The following is a 23,424-nucleotide window of genomic DNA, read 5'->3' as shown; positions in this document are numbered from 1 at the left end:
CACAAATGGAAGGAAGGCCGAGCTTCGGGGTTGGTTCAGAGAACCTAAAGCAGAGGCGGTAACTCCTACATGATTTCAGCACACAAATCAAGTTTTTTACTGCAGGGTACGATTGTCTTCAAAAATAGCAAATTATGCTCGACACAGAGTGATTTCAGCATTTCTAAAGGCAGAGATGTCCCCTGCCACAGCGCCGTATTGATTTAAAGTTGGAGAAAAGTTAAGTGCAGCTGTAACAAATGTGCTCACAGCCTTAGGAGCAGATCTACATGCATTTTAATGAGAATATTGCCAGAGCATTGTTGTAGCTGTGCGTCCTGCACTGCATCCTGCACTGCAGCAGTCACGCCGTAACCCGGCGTTCATCCTCCATCAGCGGTTCAAAACCCAGCTTTTATCAGCCCAAACTGATTAAACAAGGAGACCTCTGTGTGAATAAACTTCATGTTTCTGGAGACAAGACGGCTCAAGTTTGTTCTTAAGCTGAATATGCCTCCAAATCTGTCAAACATCTCCAAAGATGATTGGTGAGAGGCTCCTGGAGGTTGCAGACCGGAGTGAAACTGGTCACAACTGTAATTGTCTCCTGTAGTTTGTATGGAAGACTCTGGAAAACTCGGCTCCGAACACTCCAGTTCAATTCACTTTACTTTTATTTATATAGCCCCAAATCACAATAGTAACCTCAAGGTGCTTTATATTGTAAGGTAAGGACTAGGGATGCACCGATACCGATACCGGTGTCGGGTATTGGCCTCGAGACCACATTTTCTAAAGTACTCGTTAAAAGTCCCCCGATACCGGGGACCGATACCACGGTCTGAGACCTGTCTATGTTTGAGCGGCATGTAAGGGGTTAATCACAGGCGCCGAGTGCAATATAATGCTAAAAAAATTCATAATTATTTATTCTGTAATATGTTGCATACAACAAACTCTTCTGTTCAAACAAGCCTTTTGTTGATCTGCATATTTTATATTTTTTGCATTATTTGCATTTGATCTTTTACATTGTGTATATTGTCTATTGATTTTATTGTTTGTTTTAATATTTGTGACTGTCTGTCTGTGAAAAGCGCTTAATAAATAAAGTTTACTTACTTACTTTACCACATGCTTTTCATTTTAAATAAATGTTCTTAATTCCAAACCAGTCCCTTGTTTGTTTTTTTTTGTTAAATTATAGGACTGAAGCTGTTACCTGTAAATTTAAATCATGTTTTTATTAAGTTATCAGTATTGGCGAGTACTGAAATGCCAGCCCGTTCTCACTCCCGAGGCGTAACATGCCGACGTTTTGTCACGTCCCGCGGTGTTCCTGAGGAACGCGAAAGGAGACCTTCGGCGTTCTTATGGTACGCGGTGGGTTATGGCAGAAATCCAGTGCAATGACACTCCCGCGGTAATAGACGTTCCAGCCCTGTATTCCAGCCCTAAACCTAACCTTATCCCTAGCCCTAACCATAACCTTTTTCCTGAGGTTAACCAGCACTTTAATGATGTTAAATAGCATGTTTCTAAGCGATTTGAAGAAAAAGAGTGAACATGTGTAGATTGAGTCCATACGGTTCTCATATTTCCTCATTTTTCCAAGGTCGTCATTTAGGAACGTGGTGGGTAGCCGAAAACGTAATATGTTGACGATTTGTCACCTAGCGTAAAATGTTACGCTGTGGGAGTGAGAACGTGTTGGAAATGCAAGTACTCGTACTCGTTTCCAAAAAAGTGGTATCGGTGCTAGGACTCTACAGTAACACAGAGAAACTTCAATGATCAGTCGACCCGCTACGAGCAAGCGCACGGCGACAGAGGGAACGAAGAACACAGTTTTAACAGGAAGAAGCAGGAGAGCAGAACCAGGCTCAGGGAGGGGCGGGGCCATCCGCTGCGACCGGTGTTGGGTGGGAGGGGCCAAAGATTAATAATAACTAATGATTAAATGCAGGGAGGTGTATAAACACACAGGACTTGCCATGTGTATAAATAGTCAAGTCTTTATGTCTGGATGGTTCAGAAGCTGGAGAACTGTTGAGGTTGGAGGTGATCCGTCAGATTTTACACCGAAGATTCATTTTAAACATCAGATCATAGAAACAGTAAATATCACAAATATACATCCTACAATAAAAAAACTAAACTCTTCTGTCAGCTGTGAGGATTTTTAATCGCGCGCACGCCTCAGCCTCTAAAGGCAAACACGCATTACGAGGGCCAAACACTGACGCATCGTTTCAGCGAACAGCACAATTGATTCCTCTGACCGAGCAATGAAATGAGTGGATTCAACGTTTTTACAAGCTCTGACGTTTTCCACTCAAACTGAGCCGAAGGAGCAAAGTTTGAGAGCAAAGTTACTTCTGCACAACACTCGTTTACATTCACAACGCTCCTTTTTTGCCAGGGAACATCAGCCGAGTTCCCTGATCAACCGTGTGGAGGTAGATAGCGTATGGATGCAGCATGTCTCTGGGCTAAGCCATCAGAGATGTTCATCTCTCCCTTCAGTGAAAGCGCTCCAGGTCAGTGAAACCAGAGGGGAGAGGCAGAGCCGGGCTGACCAGAGCCTCCACAACTTTCATCTCTGATTACACAGCTCCTCTCTCTGGAGTCTACGCTCCTCCACCCCGGCATACTGATCAGGCCGATTCAGCCCTCCGTGATCACTGCAGCTCACAGACTCCCCCCACCTCTTCCCATCGCCGCCCCCACCCCCCCAGCCCTCTCCTGCAGCACCTAGGGTTATCGTCAGAAGTCTATAGCCCCTCCGAAGTCTCAGTAGAAATCAGCAGGGCCGGATCGGTGAGAAGGCCCAGGCCAGAGGAGGCCTTGGAGAGGAGGAGAGGTGCTCTGGCTCTTGAGAGACTCCCTCCCGGCTTTTTTGAAGGGGGGGGGAGGGTGAGCGGAAGGAAAATCAATAGGCGAGGAGCAGGAGGCCTGTGATGGCATGGCTAATCGGGTTTCTGCATTAATGTTTCAGACGCTGGGAGAACTCGTTGCCCGTCTCGCTGTTCTCAGGGCCTCAGTGCAGCCTTGCACAATAAGCAGCAAACACATCGACACAAAAGGCTGCTGAGCGGCTCGCAGGTTTGCTTACACTCGCTCGCAGAACAACACAGAAGAAAGAAGGACATGTCGACGGGAAGATTTCCTCCCAGACGCGATGCAGCAGGCGCCTCAAACTGAGGCTGATCTGCAGTCAGAGGTTGGATAATCTCGGGAGCAGAGGAAGAGGCTAACGCACCTGGCACTGACGTATCAGCCGTGACTCCTGACCGAGCGTCTCCTCGTCTTTTTATCACGCTGCAGTTCTTTAAAACACAACCCCCCCAGACTCTGTGCGGTCAGCGCTCTCCAGCTTCAAGTCTGAAAACCTCACAGTTGTGAGTTTCTCGTTCAGCTGATGTATCTGCACACATTTACATCTGAGATGGGAACAATGTTTTCCACCGCCTGCTCCTCACCTCACGCTGGTCTCAGGTGACCTCATGACTTTACCTGTTAATGGTTAATGATGTCAGATGGAGAAGTGGATTACCTGAGCTGGACGAAGGAGCGCGAAGAAGAAACCGCCCTGACACACAAGCCGTAGGTCACGGCTGAGATAAGCCCTGAAAACTGGAGGTTGCTGGAGTGTATCAGGCTGCGTTGGAGGAACAGCAGTCCTCCCCGACACTGAATCATAATCTAAACTCTGTTTATGCCACAGTTTCGACATCGCTTTGCTCTGACATTAGCCGCGTATAAATCAGGCTGCGACAGGCAGGCAGCTCCCTTCCAGAGGCTGGTACGGGAAGGTAGCTGCCACGGGCTGCTCCCAAGGCCCCGACCCACCACCGCCACCTCCCTGCCTCAACACCAGATGTGCTCTGCTATCTGCTGTACACCCCAGCCCCTCACACACACACCACTCACACTGACAACCACCGATGCCTCCAACCATGCTGAAATATTCACTCCCTGCTCTCCTACGCGCTGCCTGTGCTGGTCTGCAGCCAGCAAACAGGGACGTAAACTCACGCCGCCTTCGAGTGCTGCTCGGCTCGCTCTCCTGTTTTTTTATTATTAATAAAATAGCCGACTTCATCTTAAGGGTATCTGCAAAATGCTCACTGGCAATTTATCATATGTTACAAACCCCAGATGTGTGCAGCACAGTTACTAAATCTGATGGATTTGTATTTGGATACAAAGAGATGAGCAAGACCAGAAATGTGCGATGTTTCCTTCAAGCGTTAAAGTTGATGCTAAAGGCAACAATCAACCCGCAGAGCTGGAGACGAGCGCCGAAAGCTGCAGTTCACCCGGCGTCTGCTTCCTGTCTGTGGGATGAATGCGCCACCATAGTCCAGCTTGGTGCTGTGACCAACGAATAACCTCGTAAAAATAATTGTTTGTTTTATGATAGGGAGATGTAGAGGTTTTGTAAAGTCTTAAAACACTTTGCACCTGGTTATAGGGGCAGGGGACCCGTCTGAAGACCCCCAGCTGCTTTTAGATGTTAAAATAATAAATATCACATTGAAAGATCCACATCATCCACAGCTGCAGTTATTGTGTTTTTAAAGGCAATAAAAGCGAAGAACACGGCCCATCAAACCCATCAAACCCATCAAACCATCAAACACCTCGTGAGCTGAAATGAAAGCAGGTAAAACTTTGTGTCTCCTTCTTGCATTTTTACCAGTTTCACCTTTTCTGGAGGAAACATGTTTGGAGCGTTACGGCTGGATGTCAGCGGTCGACTCACCGGTGTCATGTCTGTCTGAGGACGCGCCCACATCGGATTCATCAGAGCCGCTTTGTGACAATCACAGAAAAACAGAAATGAGCTGCAGAGTAATGAAGGCCGGCCACAGCTTTCGCACCTCTGCTGCTCAACACCTGCAGCTCATCAATAACTGTGATTGGACAGGTGACAGTTGAAGCTCCGCCTTCATCACTGAGGTGACAATGGGCCCGGCGCTGCCTTCAGGTCATCTGGAGAACCTGACGCACACCAGCTTCCAAAAGGAAGTCTGCAGCAGCTCGGAGCTGCCGTTGTTCAGGATACAACTGCTTCAAGGATAAGAGTCTGAGTAACACGCACGCTGTTCCTCTGTAAGAAATAAATAAATTAAATCTTTGTTGCATTCACAGAAAATCTAGTAAAAGAATAAAACTCTGTAAGCCGGTGTGTGTCTTTCTTTTATGCCATTCTTAGGCTCATCTTTTATCCACAGTCCAGCTCTCAGCAGACTTCTCTTTTCAGCTCGGCTCTGTTGATAACTGTCAGTCTGTCCGTCCAGCTTCAAACGTCTCAGCGTCGCTGCGCCGCCGTGAGACGGAGAAACGCTCGTAGAGTCCCTCGTGTGAACCCTGCAGCGCCTGGATGTGAAATCCACGGCTCGGGACCAGATCGTGCAAACCGAGGGGCTTCTTAGCTATTTATGAATCTGTGTCACACTTTTAAAATAAACCAAAGCATTTATGATTTTACAGCGTGACGTTTGTTTGCGCTCTTCTCATTGATAAAAGAAACAGCATCATATTTATTATATGAGAGATTTTTAGCTACATTCAACAAATTATGCAGCAAATGTTGTGAAGTTAGATCATAATTCTGTTTGTACATAAAGCTGTAAAAATAAGGAAACTACCATTTTAAAATAAAGGACATTTTTTAATCACACGTTGAATTTTGCCATTTATAGAAACCTGAAACAGAGAAAACAGCAGAACTTTACCAGGACACGTTTAGACCGTTTGTAGAGGGTTGGAGATTCAGGCCCAGTGAAGGTCACAGCAGTGAAACACAAACCTCTCTGCGGTTCAATGAATATTATCACATTGCTTTTGTATTGTGTGTATTTGTCTGATGTCTGTGAGCTTCTCCCTCGGCCATCAGAAAGCTGCAGCACAGATAGTGAGAACAGGTTATAGCCCCTGCATCATTAAACACCAGGATGCCGCCGCCGCACCTTTAAACACCTGAAAACACGTCGGTTAGAAGTCGACGGTAAACGAGTGCAACGTCTCGCACAGACAGAGCTGTGTAGTTTTATGTTCGACTGCTTAAACTCTGTAAATACTTGTGTCATATCACGAGCTGTGGTCATTTATGATGTGACATGTGGCAGAGATACGGGGAAAATGAGTTACATGCAGCTTTATCAGCCTTCTTGTTGCGGCCTGACAGCAGATGTTACGTCTGCGCTCTCTTCTGCTTTGGTGTGTTTGCACCTGATTCTGGAACGTCAGGAAAAAACAGATTTGGATGAATAAATACAAAACTGCACTGCACAGGTGCTAGTTCCTGTAAATGTTTCACAATAAAAGCGTACAGGAAGTGTCTGCTGGGTTTTACTGCCCTGCTAACATCTGCAGGAAACTGGCGCCATCGAGGGAGGACGCCGTGTGCTAAATCCTTAACGGACCAATCAGCACGAATGTTTTACAGTTAAAATCAGCTTTGCTGTGAGAGAAACTGAAGGACCAGTGTTGTTGAAAAAAGTAATCAGTAACTAATTACTGATTACTTCCCCCAAAAAGTAATCCCGTTACTTTAATGATTACTTATTTTCAAAAGTAATTAATTACTTAGTTACTTAGTTACTTTTAAAAACACGATTTACAACCTGAATAGGTGATAAAGCGATAGATCTTTCAGCCCAATTCTACTTTTTCTGCATAATCATCATACAAAATGTAATCAAATGGAAAAGTCTCTTTTTAAAACTTGTTTTATTCGTTTTAATCTTTTAACTTTATGCATCAAGCAAAAATTTAATTATCTGCAACATTCTCTGACTGGAAGAAATTAGTTTAACATTTAAACCTATTTTCTGCACATTCCAGCACATAAAATAAAATATTTTGTGTGTTTACACTCAGTCTTTCAAATAGATGCAAGTAAAACACAGCAGAAAATAAATAAAGTCAAAGACTAGCGGTCCTGTTGCTCTATTTTCACCTGTAAAGCAGGAGTGGGGTAGGCGGAGGTTTACCCTGGTGCAGGTGTGCAGCGGTCAGTGGAAGAATCCGCGAGTTTCTCTGTGAGTTTCCCATTACGTCGTAGCTACTCGGTGCTTGTTTGGAAGTTTAGGGGTTTTTTTCGCTGTAAAAAGAAGTTTTCTTCCCACGCACAACGGACACTAATGTTTTTGTCACTTTTTATGGAATCAAACTCAAAGTAAGGTCAGTACTTCCACGCTTTAAACGCTGCACGCTCATACTCTCTCTGCACTCGATATATGATCCATTGTTGATCTGCACACAGCTGTTGTCACGAACGTCGCACTCGCTTACGTCACTGTCATGAGACATTCTCGCAAAAAATCACGGTTTTAGTAACGCAGTAACGCAGCGTTCCTACGGGAAAGTAACAGTAATCTAATTACCGTTTTTGCAATAGTAATCCCTTACTTTACTCGTTACTTGAAAAAAAGTAATCGGATTACAGTAACGCGTTACTTGTAACGTGTTACTGCCCATCTCTGTCAAGGACAGACGGGTGGTTTTATTTCAGCTCACATCATTTTAGCCGCTAAGCTTTGTTCTTTGAGAACCGTCTTAGAGCGCCCCCTGCTGTGCAGGCCAGCTCTGGTAATGCACTACTGTCAGAGTAATGTGTCATTACTTTGTCCAACTTTAGCAGACGCCTGAGACCCAAAATGTTTCTCCCAGCTCTGACGTTAATGTTGTGACGGTCCGGAGATGTCACGTGACCCTCAGCGAGCAGCAGTATTAAGCTCTAACTGTTGTCCGGTAAGAAGGCGGCTGTCCTGGTGTTTGTTCCCGTCGTTGCTGCTGTTTGAACCTCGCTCCTGTTGCAAACAACATGAACCCTCTGCAGGCCGTCAGTGTGATTATCTGCTGTGTTTTTACAGCTGAGAAACCTTTCAGAGCTGCGTCAGGCTCCGGGTGAGCCTCAGGGACCACGTCCATGTGTCGATGAACGCTAATTAAGCCTGTTTGTTGTCTTGGTTCACACAAAGCGTGCAGCGGATGGGCGAACGTGTTAATAGACTGCACGTGTTCACGTTAAAAGCCTACTTTCACCCCGTTTCTCTGAGCCGCTCTCAGATCTCCGAGCTGGGCCTTCAGTGACAATATTGATTGTTCAGCTGCAGACGTTCATTTCTTCTCTGAATCCGCTCCCAAAGCACCGATTACGGGAACTGGAGTCGCTTGAGCCGCTGTCTTTGTAGTCGTACTCGAGTCGGACCGCTCCTCGGGGGCCTCGCCCTGGACCGAGTTGGCACGACAGCTGAAAACGACGAGCTGATGAAACACGTGAAACAGCAGCCTGATTAGGTACAGTAGCATATACTGTACAGAGAGGCTTATATGGCAACAACGTTGCGTGAAATAAATTGGTGGTTCAACAAGCTGTAGACACTCACACATTATCACCTGTTTATTTCCACATTCAGACCTTTTAGCTGCTAAAACGATGAACAACTATCCAAACCATCCTGCATTAAAAAGGCCCTTCAGACTGAACCTCTCTCTGCCAGGCATCGGTGTTAGCCACTGCGAGAGGCTCACTTCCAAATATAGACGCACTAAACAAACAGCAGAGGCCACAAACAGAGCAGCAACCACCTTGGCTGAACAACGAAGTCAGCCCTGAAACACAAACGCTGCAGCTGAGAGCGCCACCCCCACCTGTGGACAAACGTGCGTGTGACATGACGGCGGTTTGGCGAACAGTCTGTGGGCTCGTGTGTGATGAAGTAAGTCTGATTTAGTGATCATTATGATGCTTTTTATGGCTTTGACGCAGGATTAGAGCGAACCTCCGGCCTAACGACGCCTGTGCGTCATGACTTTAGGATCAAAAGTGACCTTACAGGACGACCTGACTTCAGATTATTTTAACTTAAACCAAAAATTTTATTTGACCTCTGAACAAGTTATTAATGACCGCTTTCGCCTGGACTGCAGTGACCTCGGGTGTTACAGGTACACGGTCACGGTCGGGTCACGGCGTTGGCACATCCCCACCCGGAGGATTGGAGGAGGAGGGGGTGTGTTAATCCTCCTCAGGCCCAGGAATGCCACCGCTGGCCCAGCCGCGCTCGGGTCCTGCAGCCGGCAGCAGGGCCTCCGATGCTAATTGGAGGCTCTGAAGCGTTGGGAGGCATGCAAATATCTCCGGCTTTACTCCGATACCCTTCTGTTCCACTTCCAGTCCTCTCCAATCCTCTCATTCCACCTGACTGGAGGAGAGGAGGCAGAGGAGGTGAACACAGCTGCTGGTTTGCTGCCTCCTTCCCGTGGGGGTGGAGGAGCGGGGGCGGGGGGCAACCGCGGTGTCTGCTGGCTTGATTAGGGGCCGGACTCCGAGGCCCATGTCATGTACTGTACATCAGAGGAGATCAGCAAGCCAGCCTGAAAGTCAGATGACACCGAGCACATGCACTCTGTTCCTTAACCCCCACCTGCTCTTCCTCCTTTGATTCGTTGTCTCCCCCCAACCTGTTTCATCTCACCTGTCTGCCTCGTGGGACGCCTCAGAGAGGGGAACGCTGGGGATCAGTAAGAGAGAGACATAAAAAGCTGAGTGGCGTTTTGGTGGGGGCCGTCTGGGTAAAGGACCAGAACAGATCGGGCACGAGGAAGATGTTTAGACTCGGGCGGGGAGCTTGTCAGAAGCATCAGGCTTTAGTCTTTGATGAAGACCTTTCGGTTCAGGACCTGAGAGTCACTTGACATTCAGACGGTGTTAGCAGAATAATTGTTGAGAATCTGTCCTTCTTTTTTATCTGCGGCCGAATCTTTGGCTTCACGCTGTTCAAGAAGGAGAAAGCCCAGAGTCGTGAACTCATGATCTAGTGTTCACTGCATGGTTTTCCCTTCAGCGCGTCTACACCTGAGGAGCTGTTAATGTTTTAAAACACAAACTTGCCACAGTTAACCTGGAAAACGTTTCTAATCTGCTCCACAATTTTATTCTTGGACTCCATCAGAGGAGCTTTGCATGATTCACAGTTCAAAATAATCCTTACTTATTTTGTCCTGGTTCTTAGTGCAGTTCAAACTGTTTTAGCTCCTCCCCCCTGTTAGCCAGCTTTCATCACAAACAGAATATTCTACAATGATAGATACAGAGAAAACCCAACAATCATATGACCCCCTATGAGCAGCACGTTGGCGACAGTGGGAAGGAAAAACTCCCTTTTAACAGGAAGAAACCTCCAGCAGAACCAGGCTCAGGGAGGGGCGGGGCCATCTGCTGTGATTGGTTGGGGTGAGAGAAGGAAGATGGGATGTGGAAGAGAGACGTTGGCTGTGTCCCAATTCAGGGTCTGCAGCCTCAACGATCCACAAGGGCCGCGTACTCAAAGACCGCTAAGACCAGAAGTGCGAGGCTTGTGAAATGGGACGGTCTAGCCTCCGTTGCGCTGCCCAGGTTGCCTAGCAACCATGATACTAACAGCTGAAAACGTTTCATACAGCTTTGTTTGACAGAAATGAAGGAGAAAATCTTTTGTTCATTTGTTTGTTTCTACATGAGCTTTAATCATTCTCTGATTAAGCTCAGCTATTGAACGGCGTATATTTTAAAGTAAAGGCTTTAAAACCAAGTTAGTACAAACGTCACTAATGTCACATGACTTTGCCGACATGTGGCCAACAGGAATGTTTTAATGTTCTTTGTTATTAAACATTTGCACATAAATAAGTGACATAATATTCAGTACTTACTTAAAGTTTACTGTTCGGGCGCCCCTCGTCTGCCGTTTTTTTTCGGCAAAATTATCCACACCCACCGCCGCGCTATGCATTCTGGGATATGTTGGGCCACCAAGTCTACACCGCCACATCCTTAAAATTCAGGGAAATGAAGGACGCATTTGAGGGCCGCATTTCGAGCAGCCTTTGAATTGGGACAGCCTTCGTCGCGTCGCTGTGACGTAATCGGCCTTAAAGTGCGGCCTTTAAGGCTGCAGACCCTGAATTGGGATACAGCCAGAGATGTGACGCCATAGATCTGAGCAGTAGGTGGGCGGGGCTTCAAACAAGCACCTGAGACCAAAACATTCATTGGGAACCAAAATCACACATCAAGTGACCAGAGGAAACTCAAATTTACAAATATTGCAGAGGGAGGACTTCCTGTTCCAAAAGGGGGCGCTCTTAAGCTCGTCCAGAATGAAGCCCTGTGGATACCACGCGCCTAACACACACACATCCACACATGTGCAACAGCAATGACACTAAGTGCAATTCTCTTTTTCTGACAACGTATTTTACTCAGTTGTATAAAGTATTTTTATTCTATTTTTATTCTATTGTATATAGTATCTTAGTTTATTCTATTGTGTACAGTATCTTATTCTTATTATTATCCTGTTTTTCTAATTTTTGCTATGTAACTTTGCACTCTCCACTTTCTGCTGTAACAACACAAATTTCCCACGTGTGGGACTAATAAAAGTTATCTTATTTGTTGTAACTATAATTTGGACAAGGGTGTCATTGTGGGAGGACATCCTGTCCTAAACCCTTAACCGACCAATCAGCATGTAGCAGGAAGCTGTCGTCAAGAGTTATTTTAGTTCAGTTCAGACACGTTGTGACAATGACAAAAATATAATAAATGATTATTGTCTGGAAGCAGGTGGAAATCATTATTTTAGACGTTTAGCTTCATTCACTGAGAGTCATTAGAGCGCCCCCTGCTGCACCGACGCAGTCAGAGCCTAGAACAACCTCTAGAAGCCCCCTGGTGGTCATTCATGGTCACTTCCATGTTAGCTTTACAGCACACTACCTACAAGCCAGAACTGTGTGCTTCAGAGTACCATATCAGGACATACACTCTGTGACATCATACATATGCAGGAGTAGAGCAGCTGTGACAAACGTTCTTCTATCATAAGGGTTACTTGTGCACGCACCGACCTCATGAATAGAAACTCTGGCCGTGTTTAACATGAACATCGACCACCAGAGCAGGAGATCGATGACAGGAAAAGCAGAGCAGAGCCACTTTAAAGTCTGAAGAAATAAACGGGAACTGTGTTTGACTGTGGCTGCTCCTCTGTTCCCTCGATGTGATTCATCTGTTTCTGCAGGGCGACGCCCTCAGCCTCCCCTCAGCTGTGTCCTCCCTGAACTCTGACCGATGCACGTGACGAACAGGCGGGGAATACGACGAGTCCTCGGCGGGCCCTTTTTGGACATACTGAGGCATAAATTAGTCTTTTCTCTCCCCAGGTCTCCCTCTCATCTCCCTCAGGTCCATTTTGCGATCCAGCAGCACATGGCCACGAAGAAGTGTCGAGTGTCGAGCAGTCCGTCCTCGCAGGACTGCCGCACACTGCGCTTCCTGCCCGAGCCATACCTCACCACCGCCCCTCTGCTCTTCCTTACCCTCAGAGGAAGTCCCCCTTTCCTGAAGCCATCACTCTCGGTGCCTCGGGTCAGGACTGGACTGTGACTTATGGGCTGGGACGGGGACACGCTGTGCAGCTCGTGTTTGTGAAGCAGCTAAGAGAAACACATATGGCTGAGCAGCGCGAGCTGCTGGTTTCTGGTGGATGGAGCTGTGGGTGGAAACTGCCCGTGTTTTCTCTGCCTCCCCTTTGATTGAAAGAAGCCTACATTTGGTTTTATTCTCAGCCGTTTGACCCCTCTTCGAGCTCCCATGTGCTTCTTGACCTTTGTGGACCCGCTGGAGCTGCTGCTTACTGTCAGTGGTATAAGATATGATAATAATTTACCGGTTTACTGCTAAGACGGGCTCTGAGTCTCACATTGCTCTTGGCATGTGAGCAATATGGGACACAGAGCTTTCTAGGCTAACACTGCAGAAAGCACATGTTAGTTACACACTTTTGCTTTGTGCCTTAACAGGATTCACTGATGGCTAAAATCAATACTCTGTAACATCATACACGAGTTAATATCATGGATCACATTCGCTCATTTGCCAGCTAGCGCTGTAAGCAGCTTGAGCTGTTGGACACAGAACATACAACCCACCAGCCGAGCTCCTGTACTTAATTAGTTGTTTATTTCTAGTAGAAATGTCCACGAGTAAAATGGATCATTATATATTCCACTGTACTGCTGTTATGTGCTGTTTGGCTTTAAGTATTGATGCATGCGCTGCTCCTCCAACCACAAACATCAATAGATGCAAATCCTGACACAATCATGTACAAAACAACTTCATGACTTTGGACAGGTAGTCCGGCCACTCACCTCTCTCTGTAAAGTCAGTCAGATAGATCAATCTACCACCTGTGGTCAGCTCGCTCGGCGCGCCTCCTACTGCAGCTGCCAGGTTGGAGTACCTAAGGCTTGGTGTCATAGGTGAGGCAACAACATCTGCCCCACTTGTCTTCATATCTGGCATACAGTTTAATTTTGGAGCTAATGTGCTGATGGAGTTATACCATCTGAAACAGGAAGTGAGCAGTAGTCTTCCATAAATGTTCTTCCTATAATGTAACATCACCGCCTGTCCTCCTTTGTTCCACACCACAGCGAGGCATAGCATTAGCTACGTCTCGCCCTCCCAGTTTCTTCAGATCTGCAAGCCACTTTGCAACCCACATCCACCTCAGCTCCACCAGATCATAAGGGTTCAAAAAATTTCCAAAACGCCCAGCAGAGGCAGCAGTGAGGCAGTCCCCATAGACTCCCATGTTAAAACTTTACAGCAGTTAAAACAGGATTGTATACACAGGACGGAGCTTGATGAGGTGTAAACATCTGGAAATTGTGGCAGAGATGGTCAACTGTCATCATTTCCAAATCTATAACAACCAAACTGGGTCATGAGTTATACTACAGCAGGGAGTATGTGGCACCAGCGCGTGCTGCACAGAAGTATACTAACTATCTAAACCAAGGCAAAGATACAGCTCTCACTGTTTGTACCTGACAGCTTCAGCTGGGTTTGAGTTTTTTCAATTCAATTCAATTCAATATTATTTATACGGCGCCAAATCAGAACAGCAGTCGCCTCAAGGCGCTTTATATTGTACAGTAGATACAGAGAAAAACCCAACAATCATATGACCCCTATGAGCAAGAACTTTGGCGACAGTGGGAAGGAAAAACTCCCTTTTAACAGGAAGAAACCTCCAGCAGAACCAGGCTCAGGGAGGGGCGGGGCCATCTGCTGCGACCGGTTGGGGTGAGAGAAGGATTTTGGATTGATAAAGATAAAACATAACCAAAATAACTTAACATATACAGTTACATTCATCTTCAAAGATGGGGTGATCATGGTCACCATGGAGATAACACAACTTCATGCTTCAACTTCATGGTTAATCATCAGTCACTGACATCTGGAGCCCTTGTCTGTTTGTCTGTTTTACTTGTTGTTCCTTTTAAATACTCTAGGAACAACAAGTAGGCCTGCAGAGCGAGAGCGAAGTGCTCTAATAGGGTGATATGGTACTACAAGGTCATTAAGATAAGATGGGGCCTGATTATTTAAGACCTTGTATGTGAGGAGCAGGATTTTGAATTCTGGATTTAACAGGAAGCCAATGAAGGGAAGCCAATAGACTATGTGCACGTTAGCATATGCTACTTCCGGTGTGGAAACTCCTGTGGGGAGCTTTGTTTCCAGTGTCCTATTCGCGCCCTGTTTACGGTCCAAAACAAGTTAAGCAAATGAATGAATCAAGCGGCAATTTACATTTCTATAGATGTCTCGGGCATTTACCCAATATATCTGTAAATGATGTTCATCGACTTGTCGATATTTTTCCCCGCGCCTCAGGGGAAAAGAGAAAAGGGATTCAAATGTTATATTTCTCAGCTGTCCCTCGTTTATCGCGGGTGTTATGTTCTAAAAATAACCAGCGAGGTGAAATCAAGTAGCCAATTTTATTTTTTGACGGTGCAAAATGTTTCGTGGACATCGTGGACATAAAGCACTGCACTTCAGAGTCACACTGCTAGCATCGATGCAGCGATTCTGTACTGTACAGGAGAGACGTCACGGAGGAGATCGTCTGCAGCGATCAGGATGCAGGACACAATGTGACGTAAAAAAAACCCCCGCGTTATTAGTGAGGGACCACTGTAATTTTGAAGGTAAGTCACAACACACCCTTCGTAAATACTAATGTATAGAAACCGTTACCAGCAATCGTTCATTTTTTGTGTGGCTTTTTTCACAGTTTGTTAACATGCTGTGCACGTGTGTACTTGACTAGCTGATATCGACATAACGGGGAAACATCTGGTTTGACTATTCTTCACCTGTAGTTTGAATGCTGAACATTTGCCTGTTTAAATCATAAGACCAGTCACTATACAGAGATGTGCTTCTGAATGTGGACGATGTGTCTTCTGCTGCAGTTCTGCTTGTGCTGAGTGATGTAAACAACTGATCGATCTAAACTCTTTAAACGTCAAAATTGATCATTAGATTTTTATGACACAACAGTGGTGAGTGTTCCCACCTTCTGCTCTTTGTAAATCTTTCCGTTTTCGAGTTTTGGACATGATTGTGGAGTATATCTTCGCAGTAGCGATTGACCGCAAAGTAAAGCTACCAGAAATGTACAACCCCACATTCGGTCTCAAACCAGGAAGTTAGCATTTTCTCGTGCACAGGGTGTATTAGGAGAAATATGCTCTCTCTTTCTAGTCCCTGTCAGGACTCTTGCTGCAGCATTTTGGATTAACTGAAGGCTTTTCAGTGAGTTTTTTGGACATCCTGATAATAATGAATTGCAGTCGTCCAGCCTGGAAGTAATAAATGCATGAACTAGTTTTTCAGCGTCACTCTGAGACAGGATATTTCTAACTTTAGAGATGTTGCACAAATGGAAGAACGCAGTCTTACATATTTGTTTAATATGTGCGTTGAAGGACATGTCCTGGTCAAAAATGACTCCAAGGTTCCTCACAGTGTTACTGGAGGCCAAGGTAATGCCATCCAGAGTAAGAATCTGGTTAGATACCATATTTCTAAGCTTTTCAGCGCCGAGTACAATGACCTCAGTTTTATCTGAGTTAAGAAGCAGAAAGTTAGTGGCCATCCAAGTCTTTATGTCTTTAAGACATTCCTGCAGTTTAACTCATTGGTGTGTGTTATCTGGCTTCATGGACAGATAGAGCTGGGTGTCATCTGCATAGCAGTGAAAATGTATGCTATGTCTTCTAATGATGCTGCCTAGGGGAAGCATGTATAATGTAAACAGAATTGGTCCTAGCACTGAACCCTGTGGAACTCCATAATTAACCTCAGTGTGTGAAGAGGACTCTCCATTTACATGCACAAATTGGAGTCTATTAGATAGATATGATACAAACCACTGCAGTGCAATATCTGTAATACCTACAGCATGTTCTAATCGCTCTAATAGGATATTATGGTCGACAGTATCGAATGCTGCACTAAGGTCAAGAAGGACAAGCACAGAGATGAGTCCACTGTCAGAGGCCATAAGAAGATCATTTGTAACCTTCACTAAAGCTGTTTCTGTGCTGTGATGAACTCTGAAACCTGACTGAAACTCTTCAAATAAACCATTCCTCTGCAGATGATCTGTTAGCTGTTTGACAACTACTCTTTCAAGGATTTTTGATATGAAAGGAAGGTTGGAGATTGGCCTATAATTAGCTAAGACTGCTGGGTCTAGAGATGCTTTTTGAGTAAAGGTTTAACTGCAGCCACCTTGAAGGCCTGTGGTACATAGCCGATTATTAGAGATAGGTTGATCATATATAAGATCGAAGAATTAATCAATGGCAGGACTTCTTTGAGCAGTTTTGTAGGAATGGGGTCTAAAAGACACGTTGATGGTTTGGAGGAAGTAATTATTGAAGTTAACTCAGAAAGATCGATTGGAGAAAAAGAGTCTAACTTAACATCAATGGAACTAAGAGTAGCTGTAGATAATATTACATCTGTGGGATGATTATTGGTAATTTTTTCTCTAATGATAAAAATTTTATTTGTGAAGAAGTTCATGAAGTCATCACTAGTTAACGTTAAAGGGATGGTTGGCTCAACAGAGCTCTGACTGTTTGTCAGCCTGGCTACAGTGCTGAAGAGAAACCTGGGGTTGTTCTTATTTTCTTCAATCAGTGATGAGTAGTAAGCTGTTCTGGCTTTGCGGAGGGCTTTCTTATAAAGCAACAAACTATTTCTCCAGGCTAAATGATGATCCTCTAAATTTGTGACACGCCATTTCCTCTCCAGGTTACGAGTCATCTGCTTTAGGGTACGTGTTTGAGAATTATACCACGGGGTCAGGTACTTCTGATTAGAGACCTTAGTTTTCACTGGAGCTACAGTATCCAGAGTCGTACGTAGTGAGGAGGTGAAATTATTAACAAGATAATCGACCTCTGTTGGGGTAGCGTTCAGATAGCTGCTCTGCTCTGTGTTGGTACAGGGCATTGACGATGATAACAGTGGCTGGATTATATTCTTAAACTTAGTTACAGCGCTTTCAGAAAGACATCTACTTTGATAAAGTCCACTCTCCACTGCTGTGTAATCAATTATTGTAAATGTAAATGAGAGGGTTTTCAGGAAACACTGTTAAATGTTCAGTTTCTATTATTTTTCGGGCGCAATAAACATCCTGATGCGCATCTTTAGTGAAACTGACGAATTCAGGGACAGCAACCTGGAAGCCTTGAGCTGTTGTAAGTGCTGCGATTAGATAGAGGGACCCAGGAAGCCACAGAGCTTCATTGTGCTCTTCGTTTTTCTGTCAGAGCAGCCGGGCTGTCCAAGGCCAGCTTCACCAGTTGCAGGAAGCGTAGAATCAAAGGAGGGAATCAGGCGGAGGAGGGATGGGCTGATAAGACAGAGAGCTGGAGGAAGGAAGAGAAAACGGAGGAGTGTAAACAGAGAGAGGTGGTGCTCGTCTGCTGTGGTAACCGGCGGTAATGGCTCTGCCCTCTTTCATGTTGCTTCGTCGGGAGGAGGGGTGGGGTGGTTGGAGATTTATTTGGACGTCAGTATCAGGGGAGGGGGACCTGCAGGACATGGCCTGACAGGATAACCTTTGACCTCTCCTCCTGCCAGAGCTGCTCGGGGTCCCAAGATGTACCCGAGGGGCCTGGAGACTCGCCCGTGTGTGTCAGGGCCCTCAGCAGTGTCAGATAGCTTGGGGCCTTTTCAAATGTATTTTTCAAAAGGGGGGGAAATCAATAAGTTTGGGTCGGCTGCAGGAACACGAGCCTGTGATATTTACTTTGCTGCGAGGCACGGCGTGTTCGCAGCACTTGTCAAAGATATCCCTGTAAGAGCACGTTTGGTAGAGAGACAAAAATAGGTCGATAAATGGACCTGAAGTCGCTTTTTTGCAATCACGAGTGGCAGCGTGTTTCCACACTCGGTAACCTGCATTTAACTCGTTGCCTGTTCTATTCTCAGGAACTGGTTTAAATACACACAGCAGCAGGATGTGAGGCACAACGCGCGATCTGATATCGTCGTGTTGGTGTTGTTCCCAGATCATCATAGTAAATGTTGTTGCAAGTGACCAATCAGAATGTTGTGACGTCAGACTTTTGCAACTTCGGAAAAAAACGCCGTAAAACAAAAAACTGTACTTAAGCTGCGAGAAACCGCCTCTGTCCGCCGATCAACGGACCCTGACCGTTTAATAAACGCTGAGCAGAACTGATATTGTCCTTGCAACACTGGAATTTCATAAATGCACGAATGGCTTGGAGCGCCAAAGAATAACGTCACAACAATGTGATTGGTCACTTGCAAAGTTGATCCTGGAACAACACCAACACGACGATATCAGATCGTCGAGGCACAACAAGCTGTGCGAGTCATCAGCCAGCCCGGGACACTCGGTCACCTTTGGTTTCATTTCTGCACACTCGTCATGTTATTGCTCTCATCAAAGCATTACAGTCACACACAATAAAATTAAAGATGAAACTATATGCATGCAAGTCTTTGCCCATCTTGATTGGTTATCTTTAGACGTTTCAGATCATCAAACTCATCCTAAATTTAGGCAAAGACCATCTGGGTAAATACAAAATGCAGTTTTTAGGCAATTATTTCATTTTGATTAAATGGGATAAAAATGTATCCAAACCATCTGTGTGAAAAAAGTGATTAATGTTAAATCATGAATTAACTGTGATTACCTGCATTTGGAGAGCTGAGTTCAGTTTCTCTCCCACACCCAGGCCTGATTACTGCCACACCTGCTGAGGCAAGAAATCACTGTGATAGAAGCTGAAGCAGCCTTAGAGATGGCAACAAGCAGCAGGTCATGCCACGAGCTAAAGAAACAAAGTCAGTCTGCAAAGACATTTCTGAGGCTTTGGAGATCCAGTGAGCCACAGCGAGAACCATCATCCACACATGGAGAAGCTTCTCGTTCTTCCCAGGAACGACCGGCCGACCAAAATTATTCCGAGAATATATCAACAAGTCATCCGGGAGGTCACGGAAGAACCCATCACCACATCTAAAGAACTGCAAGCCTCACCGGGTTCAATTAAGGTCAGATGTCAAGTTGCAATGATGAGAAAGAGACAGGACTGGACTCCATCCAGTGCTGACCAAAACAGTATAAAGGCTCATCTCACATCTGCCAATAAACATCTGGAAGAGCCCCGAGACTTCTGGGAAATATTCTGTGGACAGACGAGACAAAAGCGGAACTTTCCGGAAGGTTTGAAGGTCTCGTTACGTCAGTGGTGGTGTGACGGTCTGCGCTGCTGCTGTAACTGAGGGAACCATGAACTCTCTCGACCACAAAACCCTGAAGGAGGATGTCCGTCCGTCGCTTCCTGCTCCAAAGCTCAAGAGCACTTGGGTAATGCAATGATCTGAAACACACCTGTAAGTCCACCCATGAATGGCTCAAAAGCAGCTGAGTCACAGTCTGGAGTTTTTCGGTTTCTTCCTGTTAAAATGGAGTTTTTCCTTTCCCCTGTCGCCGCTGCTCACAGGGAGCATGATGGGTTTTTCTGCATTACTGCAGCGTCTTCACCTTCACAATATGAAGCACCTATAAAGTCAGTGTTGTTTTGATTTGGTGCAATGTGAACTGAACTGTGTCTGTTTCTCTAAAAGGCTGTTATTTTTATGCTCGGCTTGCTGCAAAGCTACTCAGTACATTCAGACTGTTATTGTATGAAAACCCCAACACGTATAAATCATATAATCACATGCAGTGTTCCTGTGTTTGCAGAGCAGCGTTTAGGACGGGTTGTGAAATTGCAGTGACGGCGGTGTTATTCCTCCTCGCCCCGCGTTCCCCTGCCATGCATCTTGGATTGCACTCTGGCCAGAGACAAAGCGGGTAATTGGATTCACATTGTATCTACGAGGAGGGGGGCGGGGGACAAACCCCTCCTCTCCTCAGGCTGGCCCATGGCGGCCAGCGTGATGGTGATATTGTACTGACCCTGCCTATCAGGGGTCGCAGTGGGGAATTATAGTGTCGGCTGTCAAGCTGAGACCCATATTCTGCCCAGAGGTAAGGTACAAGCACAGCTCCAGAGGACTAAACACACACACACACACACTCTGTGTTTTCTGAGAGTGAGTGCGTGTCAGCCCTTCTCTCTCTGGGTTTATGGGCCTGATGTTGCCCTCCAGGGGCAAGAGAGGGAAGAAGAATTACAGGCTAGCATTGAGCTGAGCCGCTGAGTCAGAGTGACAGACGCTGAGGGCCGACGGCCGCTGCTGCATCAGTTCATACCCCGAAAAACACACACAACACCGATTAGAGGCCGACCCTGCGGACGACAGCAGTAAATACACAACAAGGCTGCGCGCAGCTGAAGGAAGTGAGCTGCAGAGGTGGGCAGCCCAGCACATCCTGCCCTGTGATCGTTCACTCACACTAATACAGGCCGTTTGTTGCAAGAGTGTTTGTTCCTGTGCAGGCTGATATTTCATGAGCCAGTTTTAGCATGTGGTGACCCGCCTCGGCCAGAAAACACCGCAGGATGGAGCCGAACTGCACATCAGAGCCTGACTCTGTGAGCTGAGCAGTGCATCCTCTTCAGAGCTTTTTTGTGAATAAAGAATTTGTTCAAAATAGAAACAGCACCCACACACACACACACACACACACACACACACACACACCTCACCTAAGAAACAGTCAGACACAGTTTGAACCACGTTATGCTCTTTAAACTTAAACTGTACATAAAAGATGGAGGTAGCTACTGTGACATCACTAACATGATTCTGACTTTGGCACTGCCATGTGGATTTTTGGAACCAGAAGTGGCCACATTAGGATGAACAGGTTGATTTCTACACTGTTTCCAGGTGTTCGTACCTGTCAAAGTTCTTTAAAGTCCACCTGAACTTGCTGCGTTGTAGTTCAGGTTCTTCCCAGGTAAGACTGTGTGTCCAATAAAAGATCGGCAGGGGCATGGATGTCCGTGCTGAGTCGGTCAGGTAGAGACAGCGTGCTGCATGCACAGACTGTTTGGGTGCATCGTGGTGCTGGGCCGTGCATCAGTGCACTGGTCTTTCATGAATGCTACAAAATACTCACAGAGGTTTTCAAGCATTATCCTGGATTATAAGAAAGCAACCAGCTGCAATGAAAACCTGTATTACCTGTGCACCTGTCTCCTTCACTCTCAATCATATCAATCAGATACGCAAAGCATGAAGCGCACAATCCTTAATGAACAAAACTGTTTCCAACAGACAACTGCACATTCACAACATGACACCACTGAGGGTGTTAGTAAAGACAGATGGAGCTGCTTCTGCTGGTTGGAGGTTTAGGACTGGTTTTATGCTTTTTTTTTACCTGCTTGCGCTGCCTCTGGACTGTCATTGTGGGCGGGGCTCAAACTTAATACAGTTTAAACAGGTGTTATAAAAACATCCTCTCTGCCTGCACAGGTGTTATGAAGGTATCATCAAGTATATCATCAAGTTTTAACATGGGAGTCTATGGGAATAGACTCACTGCTGCCTCTGCTGGACGTTAGAGGAACTGCTTTCTTTTTTTTATTTAGGTGTGTGTGTGTGTACCTGTTTAGATATCTTTGTGGGGACCAACAGTCACTTGTGAGGACAAAGGTCCTCATCAGTTGAAGGCATTTTTGAGACTAAAAATGTGGTTTTAGTGTCAGGGTTACGTTTAGGTTATGGTTATTTTTAGGCTGAGGGTTAGGCATTCATCATATAATTATGTCAATTAGATGTCCTCACTAAGATATCAAAACGAGAATGTGTGTGTGTGTGTGTGTGTGTGTGTGTGTGTGTGTGTGTGTGTGTGTGTGTGTGTGTGCTGAGATAAGAGGCCGTCTTTGGAAGCTGAGTGAGTCCCGGCGGTGAAACAGAGCCAGACGCTGCAGATCACCCCAAACCACTGAACCTTACATTCCTCCTGAGTCCTGACATACTTATCTCCAACACATACCACTCTGTCAGGGGTCAGCTGCTGGCACAGAGACAGAGGGAAAGACAGCAAGCGAGGAGCGAAGGGAAGGGGGGTTAGGATCTAGGAGTAGGTGCTCTGCGTCCCAGCCTATCCCTGCACCTCCTCTCTCCACCTGGAGGGAACGGAGGAGCGTAGAGAAAGAGTGAAGAGGCCTCGGATGGAAGGAGGGGTGAGGGCTGCTTAAGAGATGGAATGGCGAGGTCTATAATCCAGTTAGAGGTAAAGAGGAGGAGGGGGGTCCAAGTTCCTGTGGTTGTTTAGCCCCCAGCCCAACAGCAGTCTGGCTCACAGGTCATTGAACTCCCTTATGCTCCTCCTCCCTCCTTCACCCACCTCTCTCCCTCCTCCTCAGCCTCCCGTCGGGGAAGATTACCCAGACGAGAAAATCTGAGGTCAACAGATAAATAACAGCTCGGCAGAGAGAGAGCGGTACAGTAAGCATCCTTGTTTCCCCGCTGGTTTCTGTCTTATGCGGCGAGCGTTTGATCCCGCAGAGTTCGGTCCATCGTGTGGACGCAGCGAGCCCGGCCGAGCTGCCCTGACGTCCCCGCGGGCGGCGCCGATAGCAGGGATGCGGTGGAATGCAAAGCGATGCGCACTCTGCCGGGGCTTAGTCCTCCCATCTTGTTTAAGGCTTACAAAATTGTTGTGTAATTGTGGGGAGATTTTGGAAATTATCCCCAAATGCACTGATGTACTTCAAAAGTGACATCAAAATGCTTTGATTCGACACATACATCTTTCAAAGTCGGTAATATTTGATATAAGTGCCTTTAGCATTCATGTAAACAACGCAGATGTGACCAAAGCGGCGTGATGCCGGCCTTTGATCCCAGCGTCGCGGCTTTGATCTGGCTCACGGAGTAAAACATGTATTTTCCGAGGGGGGAATGCAGCCGGGCACCGCAGTGAAATGGCCCTGGCAGCATTAGCCAAACATCGACTTAACACGCAGCCCAACAAATTAACTAAACATACTTACCAGTCTCACATGTTTAGGGCAGCGTGCCCCGTGAGCCTTGAAAAATCGAGAGCCGGTGCTCTTCTA

Source organism: Neolamprologus brichardi, chromosome 1 (assembly GCF_056152115.1).
Source record: "Neolamprologus brichardi isolate AB-2024 chromosome 1, ASM5615211v1, whole genome shotgun sequence".
In the NCBI taxonomy this organism is placed as follows: domain Eukaryota; kingdom Metazoa; phylum Chordata; class Actinopteri; order Cichliformes; family Cichlidae; genus Neolamprologus; species Neolamprologus brichardi.
Note: the sequence above shows the minus strand (reverse complement) of the source record.